General features: G+C 42.1%; 1 pseudogene; it reads left to right on the forward strand.

Annotated features, from left to right (window-relative positions):
* Window positions 1–18,839: 18,839 nt before the first annotated feature.
* Window positions 18,840–18,958, forward strand: LOC118608446 (annotated as a pseudogene).
* The last annotated feature ends 1,712 nt before the right edge of the window (window positions 18,959–20,670 follow it).

Consider the following 20,670-nt stretch of genomic DNA (forward strand, 5'->3'; position numbering starts at 1 on the left):
CATTTAAAATACTTTGGCAAAGAGAAAAAGGGATCTAGAAAGCAATTGTGGCCAAATTTGATAATTGTCGAATCTAGGTGAAGGGTACATGAAAGTTTAATCCTCTCCACTTTTGTGTATCTTTGAAATTTTTCCTAATTAAACTTAAGTGTCTTTTACTATGGTTTCCATAGAACCACATTTAACAAAAGCTCAACAGTAAAGTTTAGATTTGCAAGGAGTGACTATGATGTTAATTCAATATGTTTATTGCCTAAAACCACACACACATATGGACTAGAAACACAGAAATGTAAGCTCTTAATGTCAGCTTTGCCATCACTATAGTATATATTGAGGTATCATGAATAAAACTGGACCTGGTCTCCTCAACTGTAAAAGGATGGAGTAAAATACTCATTGGAGCCTTTTCTGCTCGTGGCTTAACTACAGAGGGCTCCACCTAATACATTTGCTTCAGTGTAAAATTCTCCACTGTGGATCTAAACAAATGCCAAATGGCAGCCTGGAGATGTCAGAGAATTCTAGACACTTGTACTCTAATGGTACCTTGTAAATAGTGTAGTTCATACCCCTCTCTCATGCAGGAATATTCTGTCTAGTACCGAGGTCCCCAAACCCTGGGTCGTGGACTGGTACCTGTCTGTGGCCTGTTAGGAACCGGGCCGCACAGCAGTAGGTAAGCAGAGGGCAAGCGAGGAAAACTTCATCTGGATTTGCACCCGCTCCCCAGCATCACTGCTTCGGCCTCACCTCAGGTCATCAAGCATTAGATTCTCCTAAGAGCTCCAGTCCCTGGGGCCACAACGTTTGGGGACTGCTGTTCTAGTAGCTGTTCGTCCAGCCTTAAATGCTTCCAGAAATGGTTATCTCACTATTGGGTGAAGCTGCCCATTCCTTTAGTGATCACTTGATCCTTAGATTAAATTTATAAACTATACCTTTCTTTAATTGACTAAATATGGGCACTTTCTCATTTTGATAATAAACACCATCATTTCATTATGCTAAAGAATTTTCAAGGTTTTCTGAGGCCCTGAGTTTAAAATAATGACAGATAAAAATCTCCTTTAATGCTGAGAACCCAATTCTGTCTGTACAAAGTTGGTCATGGTCTGCCTACTTCTTCTGATGGTTTCTTATCTCTTCCAGCACTTTCTTTATCTCACCGGCCCCTATCCTTGTCCATTTTTGAATCTATAAGCTAGCAGTGGGTTTAGAATGACTTTCACATGCATTCCATCATGGGATGCTATACCCAGTCTGCGTTCTGGGTGTATCGCCACCTGCTTGGGCCCAGACCACAGTCCATTCTGGTTTTAGAAAGTGAAATTCTCCTTTTTCCCCAGATTATGGATCCAACCTCATTCACTGGATATCCCTTTTTCGTTCTTTGCCTATTTCCTCCTTTGAATTGGAAGCCTGACTTTCCGAGTTCACTATTCTCCATGAAGAACAGGCAAGTTTTAGGAATTTCTGTCTCTAATCAACAGCTGTCATAACCCTTTTAGAGAAATGTGTGAAGGAAAACATTTGGTCATTTGTAGCTTCTTTTGGTCATTCCTCAGCCTTTGCCACTATAAATGGAAATAGGAAGGGCTAACTTATACTGAGCCTATGAGCCCATGCCAAACCTATATTTTTATAACTTTGAAGGTCAAGCTCAGTATAAAATGTCTCCAACAGAGGAGATAACACTTATTTTGTGGGGTTCCTCTGAGTGCTCAGTGGCCCACTTTTGAGGGTTTGGCCATCAATCGATCTATAGGTTAGAATAGTCCAGAACCATTTGCTGAGGGGGGTATTTATTGATCCTTTCCACAGACATGCTCTTGATTTTTCTTCCCAAAGTGATGGCTGTGTGGATATTCAGCCAAACATCTGTCTTGAGTTGGCATTTTAAATTTCCTTAAATGACCTAACCTCTACCCTCTTTTTGACGGTCAAGATATATGTATCATCCCTTAATTGGCATCAGAACATGTCTGGCACCATGTTCACATCAGGGATATTAACCTTGAACAGTCTAATCTGCAAACCTTATCAAAAGCACATTGATAAGAAATAGTATTGTCGGAGGATTGCTTAAAAGAAATGAAGTCCATCTTCAGATATTCTAAAATTTACCCTTGAACCAAGCCAATCTGTTAGCAAGCTTTGTACTTGACCTTCATTGCTTGGACCACCACATAGATCACTTAGTGAATTTCCTTCTGCCCTATGTATTTATTCTACAATGAAGGATCAATCTAAGAAACAGCATTATGAATTTATTTTTATATATTACAGAAAAGTTGTCAAAGATACTTTACATACTTACTTTTCAAAGTCTGGTTCCACGAACAGCAGTTTTGACATCACCTGAGAGTCTGTTAAACAGAGCCTCTTGGGCTTCACCCCAGGAGTGTTGAATCAGAATCTGCATTTTAATAAGACTTCTGGGTGATTCGTTTGCATATGAAAATTTGAGAAGCACTGCCTTAAACTATGTTCCTTTTTGTCAGGAAAGCTTAGACAAAAACAACAACAAAATACTCATATTTCAAAACTTAAGAAAGCTTTGATTACCTCCAAACTCTTTATTCTTTAACTTATTATTTTTCTTATCTCATTTTCTTTTCACCTAATTCTTACAACTGTGGTATGAGTTTATAGTAGTGTTTCAGTTATCTAGTGCCATGTACCAAATCAGCCCCAAACTTAGTGGCTTAAAAACACATCGACATTTATTTTGCTCACAGATATGCACTTTGGGCAGATCTTGACAAGACAGCTGGTCTCTGTTCCACTTCGCATAAGCTGGGGCTGCTCAAAGGCTGGTGGCTGGAACCATCTGAAGATTTGCTCACTCAGATGTGTGGAAGTTAATGCTGGCTGTTAGATGGAAAGACAAAAACAGCTGGGACTATGGCCCTAACACCTCCAAGTCGCCTCGCCATATGGCCAACATGGTGGCTGAGTACCAAGGGTGATATCCTAAGTTAAGAATGAATCTCAGAAGCTATTATTGCCTTTTACGACCCGGCCTTGGAAGTCAGGCAGCATCATTTCTGCCACATTCTTTCCTAAGAGGAGTCACCTAGTCCTTCCCAAAGAAGAGAAATAGATTCTATCTTTTAATAGGGGAATGTCAAGGTTCTGAAAAGGGTGAGAAATATTGCTGTGTCTGTTTTCTGGAAAATAAAACTTGCTACCACTACTCATATTTGTAAGCTATTAAATTGTTTTGGAAGAGAGTGGGGATATAAGTGAATACTAATGAATATTTATTAAAATTAAATAGCTTTTTGTTGTCTTTTTTTTTCTTCCTAAGCCTGTTGTTCGTCTTTACTTTCTAGTAAAGTAAATAGCCTGGGATGATTAGGAAAATAGTTAAAATTGCTAGAAATTGCTATCTTGCTCCTGATGTTGGAGGCCGATCTAATCCCAACAGGCTCTACCAATGTATTGGTAAGAATGCAAATTAGAGACAGGATGTCTGCTTTAGAGTCTCAGATTTAATGCACACACAGATCACCCGGGGGTCTTGTTAAATGCGGATTCTGATCCAGTCAGTAGGTCTGGGGCAGGACCTGAGATTCTGCATTGCTGACAAGCTCACTGGTGTTGCTGATGCTGGCTGGGCTGTGGACCGCACTTTGAGTATCAAGGTGTTAGATGGAGGTATCTCTAAGACGTGCGGCTATGGGAACCTTATTTGCCAGGACCTCTACCCTCTCCCTGGATGGTAACCACAAAGGAGGGACTATTTAGAAGATTGAGATCAATCCCTTCCTTAATTCAGAGGGCAAACCAAACAGCAGCCTATTGAAGATGGCCGATTCTACAGAAGTCTACCCAGAAGATGAGGTTCTAGCTTCCTCTACTAACCCTAAAGCCTCCTACTTGAACCCGCAGGATCTAGGCCTAGGTGATGGAGAGTGGCAAGAAAACCATATCTCCTCAGGTTGCCCAAAGCTCCCCTTGACTGGCCGTGAGTCCTTCTTGGATCTTCCCTGTCGCTGTAAATCTTGCCAACTCCAGTTTTTCTGACCCTAGACTGTGAGCTAGACCAGCAACTGTGCAACCACTGGTCTTTTCACTAGAGCCTTCTTATCCTTTTCACTCTTTCCTCAAACCACCCTGACCTTGCCTTTAAAGCTTTTATCTCTACCTAGGGCTGTCCCACCACACTGCATATATTTTATATATAAGACAGAAAGGAGCCCGATCTCACCCTAAGTCATTACGGTCCTCAAACACCCAAGAGATCTGGTAAGATTTTTAGATTCTATAAATTTTAATATTTTACACTATCATAAGCTATAATGGGGCAAAAGCACTGACCGTATGCTCAGAAGGTCTGGGTATATATCTCAATACGGTGAGCTTGGCCACTTATTACTGTACATGAAGTGCTGGGAACCTCAGTTTCTTTGCCTGCAACATGATTATAAAAATTTCTACCTCAGAACGTTGTTGGGGGAAAATTATAGCAAATCATAGGTGCAAAAGTGCTTTTAAGATTAAAAATACTAAACACATGAAAAGGTCCAGGTTGTGGACTTACAGGTATGACAGCAGGGAAGACATAATTTTATCTTTTTATGTCCAGTCTTTCTAAAGGCGTGGATCAAGGACCAGCACATCAGAATTAACTGGAATGTTTTTTTTTTTTTTTAATGTAAACTCCCAAATCCCGTTTTAGCTTTAACTGAATCTGGATTCCTGAAGGGGAGGGACAGTAATCTGCTTTTTGATCTCTTCAAATGACTCTTGTGCATATTGAAGTTTTGAGGACCAGGCTGCTGCCTCCACCTCAGGGATATTCAATGGACCTCTGTTGGCTTAGGCTTTGGGGAAAACTCAAACTCAGTTTAGATTATTCTTGCTCATCCTCAAACCCCAAATCCTGATTTTTATGCTCCAGTCCTGGCTCGGTTTCCCAGAACCTCCCATTTGTGGGTAAGTTCCAAGCTCTGTTCTAGTTTCTCCTTACCTGGCTCTCATTCTAGACTTTCTCCTGGGTGTCCTTCCCAGAAGCCTCAGCTGTTAGCTTTCTTCCAGCTTTCACTCCTAGAGTGTGCCCTTAGGCTCCCAGACTAAATTCTCAGGCAAGTTTCTGCTACCCCTGGGGAGTAATTAACACAACCTTCTCTTTTTGAAATAGCTCTTAGGGTGTCTTGGCTACAATCATCCCAGGAGTCAGCCCTGTCAGGGGAGAGGAAGACTTACCAACAAGTCAGGTCATGTGGGAATCATGTCTTCCCTTTGAAGGAAGGTGCAGTGACTACCTGGCCCTGCCCCAGTGCTTGCTGGGAAGCCAGTCATTCTCCTGTGATAAGCACAGAAGTGGGTCAGGGCACTCTTTCTTCTCCTGACCCATTTCAGAGGGAAATCCAAATATCCAGGGAGTTCCAGAATTGATCCAGTGCAAAGCAGTTCTCATTTGTCTTTACTACCCTCAAATCAGAGTAAACTGGGGACCACTCAGTGTGATAAAGGTCACTTCAAGGAGTCTCAGCCACATCAGGCTTCAGCGATGTTCTACTTCCTTAGCTTCCACAGAAAGAACTATGTTAGTAAAGTGAGGCTCTGTATAATAGGTAAGTACCAACCCATCTTCCACTGGCTCTACCAGCAGCTGTGTAAGTCAAGCTCTAATTCAAGCTATGAATTCAAGCATTAAGACAATCCTACTTGGCTTATTGTCCTGGAATCATTTCCTAGCACATATATGTGTTCCTGTGGATGTGAGAACATTTGAGGATGTCGATTTTATTCCAAGTAACATTTGTTCCTTTTCTCCTTTCATGCTGTCTCCATAGAATAATACTGTAGTCCTCTTTGGTCTTTATCACGTAAAGTGATGGTAGGTTCATGTAGGAGACTTTTATTAGCATTGAGATGTTGACCTGCTGGTTTTGTTTAAATTAGGAGCTGGTAACTCAGACTATATGCCTGTTTTTGTAAATAAAGTTTTATTGGAACATAGCCACACCCATTTATTTACATATTTTCTATGGCCAATTTTCCTCTTTAGTAGCAAGAGTTGACTAGTTGTGACAGGATGGTATGACCCCCAAACCTAAAACATTTACTACCTTTCTACAGAAAATGCTTTGTCCCTGTGATAAATATTCATGAACGTCTGTCAAGAGAAAATTAGGATTAGGATTATTCTACAATGTATTTTACAATCCTAAATCCAGGTCATAATCCTTAGTAGGTGCCAGGAAATCATATTTGTCAGATTACATTGCTGAGTTGTGTATTATTAGTCAGGACTCTGCTTACAAGTGCTGGAAAGCTGACTCAAGCAGCCTAAGGCAAAATGAGAAGGTATTTATTAACACACACACTCAAACCATAGGAAGGAGTAGGAGCAACTGGAACCAGTTCAAACTCCATAAGCTTTCTCCGTTTCCACCTCTGTCCTCTCTATTCATGAGAGTCATTCTCTCAAGTCGATTTACTTGATCTTGTTTGAAAAATCACAGGGGATTCTGATTGGTCTGGTTTGGGTTGTGTACTAACTCCTGGTTGAGGGAGGGGAGGTGAAAGTGTGTTCTACTGGAGACAGTGGGTAGGGAGTGAAGAGAAAGCGAATTTCTGTCGCCAGAAGCAGAGGAGGTACCGGAGTCACAGTCACTGGGGAGATTATTTTGGAGCAGGCAGTCAGTGTGACTGGTGTCTACTCACTAAAGACATATGGTCCAAGCGAATTAAGAGAGCCTGGATACTACATACAGGTAAGCAGCCAGTAGAATTCATTTTAGGAAATCCATATTATTTTAAATCCTTAAAGATCATTCATCACATGCCATTAAAATCTAGACTTCCTCTCCCTTCTTTCCCCTTATTGATGAAAAATACAGTGTGCTTCTGTTCATCTTACTCCAGAAATTTGCTCTCTACCCCACCAGTTAGATCCTGATCACTCCCATTCACGATGTTGCATTCAGGAGGGCAGAAACCAAAACTGCTCCCCTGAAAATCTGCTCCAGTGGTGCTAAGACTTGGGAGAGCATAAGACACCCTGAGAGCTTGCTAAAACACTAATTCCTGAGCCCTATGCCCACAGAATCTGAATGAGTGGGGACCGTGAACCTGCGTTTCTAACAAGTTCCCAAATAATGCTGATGCTCAACAGCATTGAATAGCACTGATATAGTTTATGCCCCAAAACCTGTGTTTTCACAGTAACCTCAAAACCTCAAAACCTTAGGGGTTTTTACCTAGGGATGATTTTGGCCCCAGGGAGAATCAGCAATGTACCTATCTGGCACTTGGTACTTGTAAGTATCTGGAGATATCTTTGATTGCCACTACTCGGAGGATGGGGATGGGTGCTACTGGCATCTAGTGGGTAGAAGCCAGAGATATGCCAAACATTTTCTAATGCAGAGCTCCCCAAACAACAGAAAAATATATATATATCTGGCCTAAATGTCAACAGTGAGGAGGTAGAGAAACCCTATTTTAGTTACCTATGGTCCAAACTTTAGCAACCCATGGTTCAAAGATAAACTTTGCAAGTAGTTTATTTATCCTCTATCTTGTTCTAAAAGGCAGCATAAGTGAAAAGATGCTCCACATCATATGTCATCAGGGAAATGCAAGTTAAAACAACTGTGAGTTACCACTACACACCTATTAGAGCGGCCCCAACCCAGAACACCAACAGCACCAAAAGCTGGCAAGGATGTGGAGCCACAGGAACTCTCGTTCGTTGCTGGTGGGGATGCAAAGTGGTGCAGCCACTTTGGAAGACAGTCTAGCAGTTTCTCACAAGGCTAAACGTACTTTTACTGTACAATCCAGCAGTTACGCTCCTTGATATGTACCAAAAAGAACTGAAAACTCAAGTCCACATAATAATCCTGCACACAGATTTATAGCAGCTTCATTCATTATTACCAAAACTTAGAAGCAACCAGATGCCCTGCAGTAGGTGAACAGATAAACTATGATACACCTAGACAGTGAAATATTATTCAGTGCTTTAAAAAAAAAGACTCATCAAGCCATGAAAAGACATGGAGGAACTGTAAATGCATATTACTAAGCGAAAGGAGCCAATATGAAAAGGCTACATGCTGTATGATCTCAACTATATGACATTTTGGAAAAGGCAAAACTATGAAGACAGTAAAAAGATCAGTGGTTGCCAGGGGTTGGGAGGTAAAGAGGAAAAGATGAACAGATGGAACACAGAATAATTTTAGGGCAATGAAAATATTCTATATGATACCGTAATGGTGGATACATGTCATAACACATTTGCCCAAACCCATAGAATGTACAACACCAAGAGTGAACCAGAATGTTGTAATGTAAACTATGGACTTTGAGTAATTATGATGTATCAATGTAGAGTCATCAGTTATAACAAATGCCCCACTCTGGGAGGGGATGTTGGCCATGGGGGAGGCTGTGCATGCGCGGGAGCTAGGGGCATATGGGAAAATTTTTGTACCTTCTCTTTGATTTTGCCATGAACCTAAAACTTCTCTAAAATTAATCTTAATTTTTTAAAGAGCTGCAAAAGAAAGCACATTATAGTACAATCAACTTAACATCTGTTGTTTTACATTATATTTATATTCTTAGCCTGGCTGCTGGAGGCATCTGTTAGCAACCCTCTGATCTCATCCAGCCTTTTTATTTTAAAGATGAGGGAGCAAGGAGATGAGAGGAGATCAGCCAAACAATTTGCCCAGGGTTCAATAGGGGAATCAGACCTGAAATCTGAGCCCGTGCCAGTGATCACCATGCCAGTATGAGTCAATACACACACACTGGTATCCTCCATTACATTCAGGTAAAGCCATATTCATTCATTCATTCTTTTGGCATTCATTCCCCGCACACAGTGTTCTTATTTAGACTCATACGATTAAGTACTTAGATACATAAATCAAAGGTTCTCATGTATTACCTAATAACAGCATTGGATAGATGACATATTTGGCCTGTGGTATTTATTTAGCATCCTCTCCAAATGTTTAAAGGTAGAGATGTTCCAGCAACAAGTTCTATTTTTGAAATACCAAGTCGAAGCTTGGAACTTGTTATGAGACCGGATGGATGGCTCTTCCATCTATCGGTGCAGAGTGAAAACAGCTGGCTTCCAAAAATGTGTGCACCGTAGCCAAGCCATTTCTCCCCCTTCAGAGAAGTTTTGCACCATCTAGAATATTTTTTTAATCATCACCATTTCAGCATTAAAAGAATTGTAAAAAAACAAAACAAAGAACAATAACAAAATCACAGAACAGAAAATTCAAAATCGTACAGAGCAAAAAGGATACTAAATTATGCTGGAATTCTGCTTGTCAATCACGGGTTGGCAAATAATGGCCTGAATGTGAAATCCAGCCCACCGTCCATTTTTATGAAGTTTTATAGAACACAGCTACATGCATTCATGGACGTATTTTCTGTGGCTTCTTTCATGCTACAATAGCAGAATTGAGTAGTGGGACAGAGACCTTATGCCTGGCAAAGCCTAAAATATTTACTATCTGACCTTTTGCAGGAAAAATTTGCTGAACCTGGTCTTAATTACGTATTCAGTTGTACCACATGAAATTGCTACCTTTTCGCAGTTTTGACCCCCACTTTCATAGGGTTCATTTTAAAAGGCAAGAGATAATGATTCCACAAAAATGGCTTTTTTTCTTTTCCTATAGGCTAAAACTTGTAACTCTCAAGGCTCAAAAAGAATTTCACAATGGCCATGTTTATCAATAAAATCACTTTCTCATCTAGAAAAATATAAAATAAAAATCATCCTTTTGCAGCTCTCTGCAGACATAGATTCACTTTGCCCCACATGTAAGATCTCTCTAAACTGCAATTAGTCACTCATGAGGACTTTTTATTAGCTCGCTCTGCCCATGCCATCTTCTGTAAATGCTTAAATGTCTGTGCTCCACTCGAGATGACACTAATAGGTTTGAATAACATGGGTCAATACGGGTCATTGCTAATGTCACAGAGCAAACCTCTGCTCAGATGGCCTCAAGTTACACCACACCCATAGCTGTCAATTTCTATCTTCCTGTAGAAACACCCAGCATGGTGAGAGAGAATGAGCTGAGGCATGTGACTTAGACCAACTTGCTTTGGAATTCTGCCACTACCTCTTACCAGTCGTATGAACTTGGGTGAGTTTTATAGCTTCTATAATTCTTACTTTCCCTAGCTGTAAAATGGGAATGATGCCTGGCTTGCAGAAGTTGTTTTAAGGATTAATAAGTGAGCAAAGTACCTGAGAATTAACAAATTAGCACATGATATGAAGTCAAACCACATGAAATTGCTGAAAAAAAATGGCAGTAGCATATCGTTTAACCTAAAGTTGTCATTGTTAAGATTGTGACCATTATTGTGTGTGCATGGGCCAGGCCTAGGTAAGATGGACACAGCACTGTGTGCCACCCGAGCTTCCAGCCAGTATCAGGTCTAGGGCGAAACAAGGCATCCAGGGCACAAAATTTAAGGAGGCTCTCACTCTCAGGTGCAGACCCTGTACATACATGACTTGAGAGCAAGTGCTTCCTTAAATTTTCCTTCCAAGGCACCTCTCTTGACTCTCCCTAGTCCCTGCTCCGTTGCTGGGTTCCCCTTATCTAAGTAAGAAATTCCTCATCTCCTTATCAGCACAGGTGCCTGGTGCCTCTTGTTAACCTGAAAACCACCTCTTGGATGATCCTTTAATAACTAAGGGATCCGTGACTCATGGTAAATCATAACACTGCATCCTCCCAAAGATGCTTGCTTCAAAACAGGATTAAAATCTTAATTAAAAAAGAACTCAGGCAGGATATCAGGCATGACTTTGTCAGTTGGCAGGCAGTGTCTCATGTTACCCTGCAGGTCCAAGCACATAAAAATGTAGCCAGAGAGAGACTGACGCACTGGGGGCTTCAACTGAGTCTTGAAGAATGGCCAAGTAGTCAGTTAGATGAAAAGGGAAGACATCTTAGCATGATCGATGGCACATTCCAAAGGACCTTTTCCTTTTTCCTTTTTTTTATTCTCCTAAAATGACTTGATATGACAAAGGATTTGAGTGGCAGCCAGCCTCCAAGATGGCCCTCCATGATTCTCCTCTTCATGTATTCATGCTCATGTGTGGCGAGTTCCCACCCACATCGAATCAAGGCTGGTCTGGGTGACCATGGAATATGATGGAGGTGAGGGTGTGTGACTTTCCAAGCAAGCACATAAAGGGCGTTGCGCCTACCATTTTGCTCTCTTAGATCACTCACTCTTAGGGAAGCCAACCACCATGTCATGAGGATGCTCGAGCAGCCCTCAGAAGAAGACCGCATGGGAAAGGAACTGAGGCCTCCTTCCAACAGCCGGCACCAACTTACAAGCCATGTGAGTGCAGTGTTGGAACTGGATCCTCAGCCCTAGTCAGGCCTTTAGATGATTACAGCTACAGCTGACATCAGACTGTCGCCTCCTGAGAGGTCTGGAACCAGAACCAATCCAATCGACTATTCCCAAATCCTGATCCATAGAAATTGTAAGATAATGAATATTTATTGTTGTTTTAAACTATTCAGTCTTAAGTAACATGTTACACAACAATAGGACTAGAATTCAGGGTGGGGGCTTAAATCAATTAAAAAAAAAAAGACAAAACACAACAGAACAATGGTTAAAAAACTTGAGATATTTCACACAAAGAATATCCAAATGGCCAATAATCATATTGCTAAAGACTGAAGGACTGTATCTCCCTGCAAAATTCACACATTGAAACCTAACTCCCAATATGACAGTATTTGGAGGTGGGGTCCTTGGAAAGTGATTAGGTCATGAGGATAAAGCCCTCATAGATGGCATTGGTGCCCTTATAAGAGACCCTAGAGAGCTCCATCACACCTTCTGCCACGTGATGACACAGCAAGAAGATGACCATCTAAGATCTGGGAAGGGGGACCTCTTCACCAGACACCGAATCTACTGGTACCTTGATCTCGGACTTTCCAGCCTGTAGGACTGTGAAAAATAAATTTCTGTTGTTTATAAGTCACCGAATCTATGGTATTCTAAGATATCAGCCTGAGCTAAGACAGAAATTGGTACCAAGAAGTGGGGGTACTGCTGTAATAAATAAGTACTTTAAAATATGGAAATGGTTTTGGAACTGGATGATGGATAGAGGATGGAAGAGTTTCTAAGTACCAGCTAGAAAAAGTCTTTGTTGTGCTGAACAAACTGTCAAGGACAAGGATGAGAGCTTGAAAAGAAGAGTGCTATAGAGACTGCCTCAATCTCTTAGAGAGAAATAATCCTGAACTGGTAGAAGTATGAAAGGTAAAGACCATTCTGAAGAGGTCTCAGATGGAAATGAGGAATGCGTTATTGGAAACTGGAGGAAAGGTGATCCTGTTATAAGTGGCCAAGAACTTGGCTGATTGTGTTCATGTTTCTAGTGTTTTGTGGAAGGTAGGACTTGCAGGAGAGGAAATTGGATATATGTAGCCGAAGAGATTTCTAAGCAAAGTTTTGAAAGTAAGGGTTGGCTCCTCCTGATTGCTTGTAGTAAAATGTGAGAAGAGAGAAATGCCTTAAAGACAGAATTATTAAGCCAAAAGGAAGCAGAACATAAAGATGTGGAAAATTTTCAGCTTATCCATGTTGTAAAAATGAAACTGCTAAGAGAATGGCTAACTGACCTAAGTAGTGAAGAGGTTAGTATGGGTCAGCCATTTCTACAGAACCCAGGAGCTGTTCTCCAAGACAATGGAAGAATGACCCTAAGGCAATTCAGAGATACCCAGGGGCCGCCATTCCCATAACAGGCTCAGAGTGCAAGGTTGGTGTGTATGTGTGGGAGGCGCAGAGCAATTTGAAAGAAGGGGCCACCAGCACTTGCGGGACCTGTGACACTAACTACCTGGTTCCTCCTCCCTCCACAGGCTCTGCTCCCTGTAGTCTGGCACCACGCTCCTTGGCCACCCCAGGTGTGGCCCCTACAGGGCCCAGTGTACAGAATGCTGGTAGTGACCATCTCTATGGAAGGTGACAAACTTTGGTGGCATCTTTAGAGAACTTTCTGCCAGCACAGGGTGCACAGGCATGGGGAGCATGGCCTACCTCCACCTAGATTTCAAAGGATGGGATGCCTGGCAGAGCCTGGAGCTCAGGACCCCAACTCAAGAGAGGTGCAGGAGTCCAGGCAGAGAGCTGCTGCGGGGTCGTCTCTCTGAGCTGTGGGGACAGCATTGACACAGTGGAGGACTTGACTATACAGCAGTAGAATCGAATGAGCTGCAAGTACACAAGGCAACAAGGATTTGTCTCAGATATAATGTTGAGCTTCTGGGGGGCTGGCGATGGTCTTTTTTTATTTTGTAATCTGGGCACTGGTTACAAGGATGTGTCAGTTTGTACAGATCTACCTAACTGTAAAAAAAAAGATTTTGAAAGCATCCACTATAATGTATTGACAAGGCAAGAAGCTTCCAGTTCAGATCATGACATCCGCAGTTCTGAAGTCCTGGCTCAAGGTCATCATGTTGACATGCCTGTTTGTCTGATTCAGGGACGGGCTAATGAGAGCCCATAGGCACAATGCAGCCAGCCATCTCTTTTTGTAAATAAAGCTTTATTGGAGCACAGCCACGAACATTTACTTATGTATTACCTATGGTTGGTATCACCAGATATGAGCAGAGCTGAGGAGTTGCAACAGACATCGCATGGCTCACGAAACCTTCTATTCTGATTCTTAAGAAGGTTCTAGTACTCTTAGATCTTTCACCTCTTCACCCTCTGTCCTCCCTTCCTCTTGCCTGTGTATCCAGGTTTTTTCCAAATGCAGACAAGCCCTGGGATTCTCTGGATGAAGGAGTCGTGGGGCTGGCATCATGCTCGCCATGGCCCTGCCTCCGTCACAAGTCTAAGCTGTGTATTGGGACACAATTCAGGTGTTTCTGTGATGTGTGCCAGGAAATGAAATGTTCACATTGTTCATTTGGCTCATTCCTACATTGCTCCTGAAGATAAGACTGAACTTGACAACAATGGCAATTCAGGTCGCCGGGAACACCTGCCTACACTCAAGCTATTTAAGCAGAAAGAGACCTGTAAGTAGGTAGTGTTTGGAAAAGGACATCTAGACAGAATCGTTCTGATTACTAAGTTCAAATCTTCTCTAGTACATGTTCATAGATGGGCTCTGGGTTCCCAAAGCTTTGATTTTAGCTAAGAGTATATGGCACATGCCAGGTGTTCGGCAATTTCACTGAATGTGGTCACTCACGTGGAAATACAAAAATTACTCCATTTAAATCAAGAAAATTGTCACTGCCATACATTTTTTTTTTCCCAAAAGTATGTTCTCTCTCCCGTTTACAATCACCTGTCTTTTTGGCATCATTTTTCCTTAAGAGTGGAGACATCGAAGTGGAAGAAAACAACTTGGAGAGGGCTTGTCTGATAGTTAGAACTCTAAGTTTCAAGTGGAAAAGTTGGCTCTCTTTTCTGCATTCTTCTAAGGATTTGCTCCATGACCTTGCGTTCGCTTGGCCTATCTGGTCTTCCATCTGTAAAAAATACATTTTTAAATTCATGCTCACTCAACTTCCTCAGCTGATCTAGGGAATGATAGTTTTCCATGAAGTTCTTTTAGATGCCTACATGAAATAGGTGATGGAATTTTAAAATTAACCCCCGTGACGAGGGCCAGTATGTTTCCACAGCCACTTCTTTGTGATAAAGAGTGAAGATTTGTATCCAAACATGGTCATAAGTCGCAGTGTCTCGTGGTGCCACAGTCATTGTGTGACCTTCTGCATCTTTACCTAAGGGAGGAGAGGAGTCTGGGGAAAGAGAAAAATCTCCCTCAGGGAGTGAGAAATTATACAGACACACAAAATGAAAGACCTTCCAAAATCACTTATTACTTCTGTTTTTTGTTTTTGGGGGGTTTTTTGCTTGTATTGATTGAATTTCCAATTAATCCACCAGAAATTCATTTCGAACACATATAATATTCAAGGCACTATTGTGGGTACAGAGACATCTTAGAAAGCCTCTCTGGGAGATACAAAGGCTTTCCAAGTTAGAAACCACAAGTTGAAATCCTGTGTACACCTTTTACTGGATATGGTGAACCTCCTTGTTCTATCTGAGCCTCAATTTTCCCATCCAAATGTGGAGGTCATCATTACCCACCCATCCCTTGGCATCCCTTGGAAATAAGGGATGTGAAGCACTCAGTAGAGTGCCTGCAAAGAAGCCAATAGCCAACAGTAGCCATGTGATTGTTGTTATTTTAAAACGTACTTCACAATCGAATCCACCTTTGTTAACAAAACATTTCCAAAGTGTTGGAATACGGAAAGATTACAGTGTGCCCTTTCAATGCAGGACTAGAACATTCTCCACAGGCCCACCTAATGAACTGAGGCTGACTCCCTTGCTCTGAATAAAGAGGCTCTGTCTGCTCTCTTTGGGTGGTCTTAATGTATTTCCACATACTAATGAAACTAAGAGTTAGCCTGCTTGTTATTATCACCATGCGCCAGCAATTCAAAATGATTTCAGTGGTATAATACAGCTCCTGGGCTGCTCCCATCACCCCCGCCACCTTGGGCTACGGAAAGGTACCTTTGTTTGATTTGCTATTTACTATTTATTAAATAGATCCCAGACTACTGTTTTGTCTGGTAGAGATGCAAAGCACTTCTGACAGGTGGCAAAGATAACCCCAAAGGTGATAGTTTGATAGCCCTGTAGGAGGACATTTGATAGCCCTGTAGGAGCAGTTTCGTATCTAACCTGGTAATCTCATCTGAATATTTTTCTCTTTAATGACTATAAATATACAGTTCTTCCAGTGCTCCTTGAAATATCTTTATGGTCTCATCGATCTCATCATTAATGATAAAATCTTTGACAGGAGCCACGTTTTTAACTTTTTTTGAAAAGAGTCCGGAAAAGTCAGCGTAGAAGCCAATCAGGGCAAATGCAGTGAATGAGAAGAATCAGGTCCATCAGCTCAGCGGTCCTTTGTTAGATTCCCCCTTGCAGAGTTATTTGTTTGCGACCTATGTTATTAACTTCCCTTCAGGAACCAGAGCCCCGGAAAAGCTTTTCCACAATGTTAATTAAAACAGGAATCTGAAAATGTAAACAACATTTGCGGCCTGCCTGGGAAAGCGCTGGTAGAAAGCCCTTAGGATCACAACAGTAAGTGGCACCCAGTGACAGCAGCTCCGGAACTCAGTGGGTGTCCGTGTGACCGGCCCCCCATTCCCCAGAGAGAAGTAGGAAAGGTAACCAACCGGCTTTTCCAAAATGGCAAGGGAATAATAAAGCAGACCAACCCGAGTTGACATGGTGGCCTTAAAGGCACATGTTGAAGCCACAGTTGCTTTCTAACAACCCGGAAAAGCCCAGACATCCAGCGAGTTCTAACAGCAAACTCAGGAGAAACCTTAGCCTCCGTGAAGGGGAGCGAGCGAGCGAGCTCACGAAATTCGTTGGCAATAAAATATTTGAACAGCTGGAGCCCTGGGTATTGTTCCGCTATCAGCTATTTCATACAAAGGAATCCGTTTCGCCCACTCAGGGTGAAAGAGTTTCTCCTGTTTTTATTTAAAAAGTTGTAGTTAGTCCTACTAGGTCAGTCCAGCTGCTTGTTTTCTGGCTTCTTCTCTGACAAAATTCCTTCTCATGCGCTATGTGTTTTCAATCACCTAGCATGTATTTAAGTGGCTTTTTCTAATTTAAAAGACGTTCTATTTTTTGAAGATGTTATAAGGCATGTTTGTTTCTTCGTCACAGTGCTGGCATTCAGACCGCTCTTTCTACTTTGGTCCACTATTTTACATGCTATTTTATATGTATCTGGCTCTGAAGTGTTGAGTCTATCAAGAAAATAGGTCCTGAGCAGGAGAAGACAGTGTTGATCTAAATTGTTCCGATCTCAAAGTTTATGGTTTTTTTTTTTTTTATTTCGTTTTGGTTTGAAATACTAAGGTGACCAAGTGAGAACATAAATTAAATGAAAATCTTATTTTTTAGAAAAAGGCTTCTTTGCTAAAAAATACACAGTCATTCCATATCTTGATGACTCTTTAATAAAACCGTCTTGCATTTATTAGCAGAATTGCAAGAGGATTATCCAGGGCCTAGAGCAGTGCCTTTGTAATTGCTGGATACATTTTCTTAAGTAGCAAAAACAAGCTAAATGGTCAATTTGCATATATTTTGTTTCTCCTTAGTCTAAGCATTTGTCTCTCCCAAAATAAAGTCAGAAAGTAGAGTTGAGGAATAGAGCAGGTCAAGGATTTTACTATCACAGGTTTGTAGGGCCTGACCGTACCTCCTTCTACCCTTTCAAAAAAGCCTTCCTGATTAGGGAAACCTAAGCCTGTGGCCAGTCCCCAGATCAGAGATGTGTTTGTTCACTAGGAACTCACCACTTTCTGAGCTAGTGACAGGCTAAACAGTCTGTTTTCCCCTGGCTTTCTGTGGCTTCCCCTCCTCCACACAGCATGCTATTTGTCAGGAAAGAAACAAACATAAAGAACCTAAATGTACAGCGATTTCCTTAAATTGCTTTTATGCCGGTTATTTTGCAATAGATTGTTTGAGAAAATCTCCCTGAAAAATTACTGCTTTCTTTTGGAAGTATTAGCTCGGGCTTTTCTCTTGCATTTTCCAGAAAATTCCATCTTCAAAGAGCTGAACACTCTTCTCTACATAAAAGCTTCGAGGTCTGTCTTTCCTCCTCTGGCTTTCACGCTGCTTTTGACTCTCAGATTACTCGTTTTACCTCAGGAAGACCTCCTGTTATTGCTTCAAATTGGATTTGTAAAGGGCGTATTTATTGACGAGGGGGAGCTTGTCTGTTTTCGCCTTCGGCGCTGCCATGAGGCTAAGATCGATGGCCCCTCATAAACTGCTGGTCTGTTCATTTCTCTGCAATACCTGAAAGTTCTGACCCCGTAACACGGGTAATGAAAGTGTAAAATCAGCATCAAGTGGGTTGGTTCATTAGAATAGCTTGCTTTGTTGTGTTTGTCTGGACCCCATGGAATTGCTGCTCTATCCCTTCCAACTCTGAGGCGCCCCTGCCCCTCACCCCTCGAGCTCCTGTGAGTGGCAGCCTTTTCCTCTGACATGCCTTCCATTCTCACAAGCCTGGGGCCTTTCAAGGGAGACCTGGATTCTTCTCATTCTGCTCTGAGGCCTGGAAGGAGTTGACCTTCTCCTTCTGTTGCATTACTTCCGCTTCTAGACTGTGCGTCCAATATGGCAGCCACAACCCACATTGTGGCTATGGAGCACTTGAAATGTAGCCAGTCACAATTGAGATGTGCAGTAAGTGGAAAATGCACACCAAATTCAAAAGATGTCATACACAATAAATAAATAAATACCTCAATAATTGTATATTAGCTGTATGTAGAATCAACAATATTTGCATATACTGGGTTAAATAAAATGTATTATTAAAATTAACCTCACCAGTTTCTTTTAACTTTTTTTTTTTGTTCATGTGGCAACTAGAAATTCAAATTCCATATGTGGCTTGAATTTGTGGCTTGCATTCTATCTGCCTCCTTCGCTTAGTACCCATCTGCCTTTGTAAGTCGTATCACTTCATGTGATGGCCTCATTCTACCTGTAATGGCTTCCCAGATACTTTTTAGCTGTCCTCCAGGTCGCGATTACCATTTTTCTCCGTCCAATGTCAAACTAGCAAGACAATTTTAATGTGTATCTAAGTGAAGCCAATAAATATTAATTAGGTACTTATGGTTGTCAGGTACTTTGAGGCTTTGGATCTATATATTTTTAAAGGATAAGAAGTAGATTGTATCTATGGCCATGCCGCCTTGAACAAGCCGAATCCCATCTGATCTTGGAAGCTAAGCAGGGTCGGGCCTGGTTAGTACTTGGATGGGAGACCATCTAGGAAGACCAGGTGCTGTAGGTATAAAAAATAATAATAATAAAATAAAATAAATAAGGGATTGTAAGCTGACAAGGTCCTTGCAATCTGTGAGGTCAACCAAGGGTTGCTTTGCCTAAAAAATAAAATAATAAAACAAAAAAATTAAATTAAAAAAAGTAAGTTGCAAGGAACATAGTCTATTGAAAGAGAACGGATTATAAACAAGTATGATAAAATGAGGAAAGTTCTAGAATAGCTGTATGTATAAAGCGCTACCAGAACCAACAGGAGTGCAATTAATTTACCCGTGATTATCAGAGGCAGCACCAAGAGGAGGCCATGGTGAGGGAGTCTGCGGGAGGTGGAGGTGGATAGTGCCTTTTAGGTCCAGATGCTAAAGCTACCTGAGGCCTCGGGAGGTAAGACTGCACGCTGAGCTCTCTGGCTGGGGTACTGGGCGATCAAGCGGCGTAGGTCCAGGCGATGGTGGCAGATGAGGTTGCACGGATGTTGGGGCTGCGTGGGGCTACAGGAGATAAGGCTGCAGTCCCGCCAACTACGGGGGCAGGAGAGGAGCAGGGCCCAGAGGCTGTTACAGCTCATACGCTGCATGGGTCCCAACCCTGCTTACGCGCACTTCTCTGTGCACACCCACTGGGCGCTGTCCCACGAAAGGAACAGAGTACTTGCTAGGGAGTCACAGCTTCCGCGTAGGTTTACAAGTCTGCCCTTTGGTAGGAGAGTTGCTTTGCCAGAAAAGTTTTGCAGAAACGATGACCTAGTTCACCTGCCTCCATGCTGGCTGGCATGCCAAAGCAACACGCCGGACGTTCATTAAAAGTGAAAACTCTTCTCTACTCAACGCCTCACTTGTCAGAACCTTCTGTTCATCTTCCATGACAGATGCTCTTGAAACTCAAAGACAAGGTGTTGGAGGACCCCCGTCTGCTAAGGGGTGCTACAGACCTTTGCTCGCTGCACCCAGGGCTGGACAGTAAGCAGCAGGTGGCTCCATCTCTGTGTGTCCAGTTGGCCTTACTTGTCACATGCGGATAGGGCACACATAGTTCGAGCTGGAGGGCGCTCAGAGAGGAGAAATGTCTTAGTCCCAAAAACATCAACATTGGGGTTAAGTTTATTTCATAAAGAAAACTAGGGCAGAGTCTTGCTGCTGGGCCAGCTGGGTTTTCGGCTTATGGGATTACATGGGGAACTTCAGAAAAAAAAAAAAAAAAGACAAAGAGCCGCACCCCCTGGAGATTGGAATTTAATTGGCCTGAACTCTTCTTCTTTTTAAAGAGCTACCCAAGCGATTCCAATCTGCAGCCAGGGTTTAAAAACCCCTGGGTTAGATTTTAAAAGTTCATCTTTTTTTTTTTTTTTTTTTTTTTTGCAGTTTACTTGGCACTGATTTTTCTGCCTAAAGTGAAAGGTGGGGAAATTGAGATTATTAACTCAAGGTTTGGGAAACCAAATGAACAAATACAAAGCAGCTGACAAAGTGCGAGGCGTGTCCTGGGGAAAGAAGTCAGGACTGCGGCCCTCACCTCGCTCGGGGCAGGGGCAGGCTTCTCACTTAACGTGGCATGTTTACTGCTCAGCAGAAACCACAGTGATTGTCGTGAAAGGGGCCAGAAAGAAGCAGTGGCAGATCTATTTCTCCAGTTTTTTTTCTGGGAGATGTACAGGCTAGAAAGGGTGATGCTCCCACCATTACAATATCAAAAAGCCAGACAAACTGCAAGTTCAAACTT

The sequence above is a fragment of the Rousettus aegyptiacus genome, unplaced genomic scaffold, assembly GCF_014176215.1.
Source record: "Rousettus aegyptiacus isolate mRouAeg1 unplaced genomic scaffold, mRouAeg1.p scaffold_m13_p_9, whole genome shotgun sequence".
NCBI classification, from domain to species: Eukaryota; Metazoa; Chordata; class Mammalia; order Chiroptera; family Pteropodidae; genus Rousettus; species Rousettus aegyptiacus.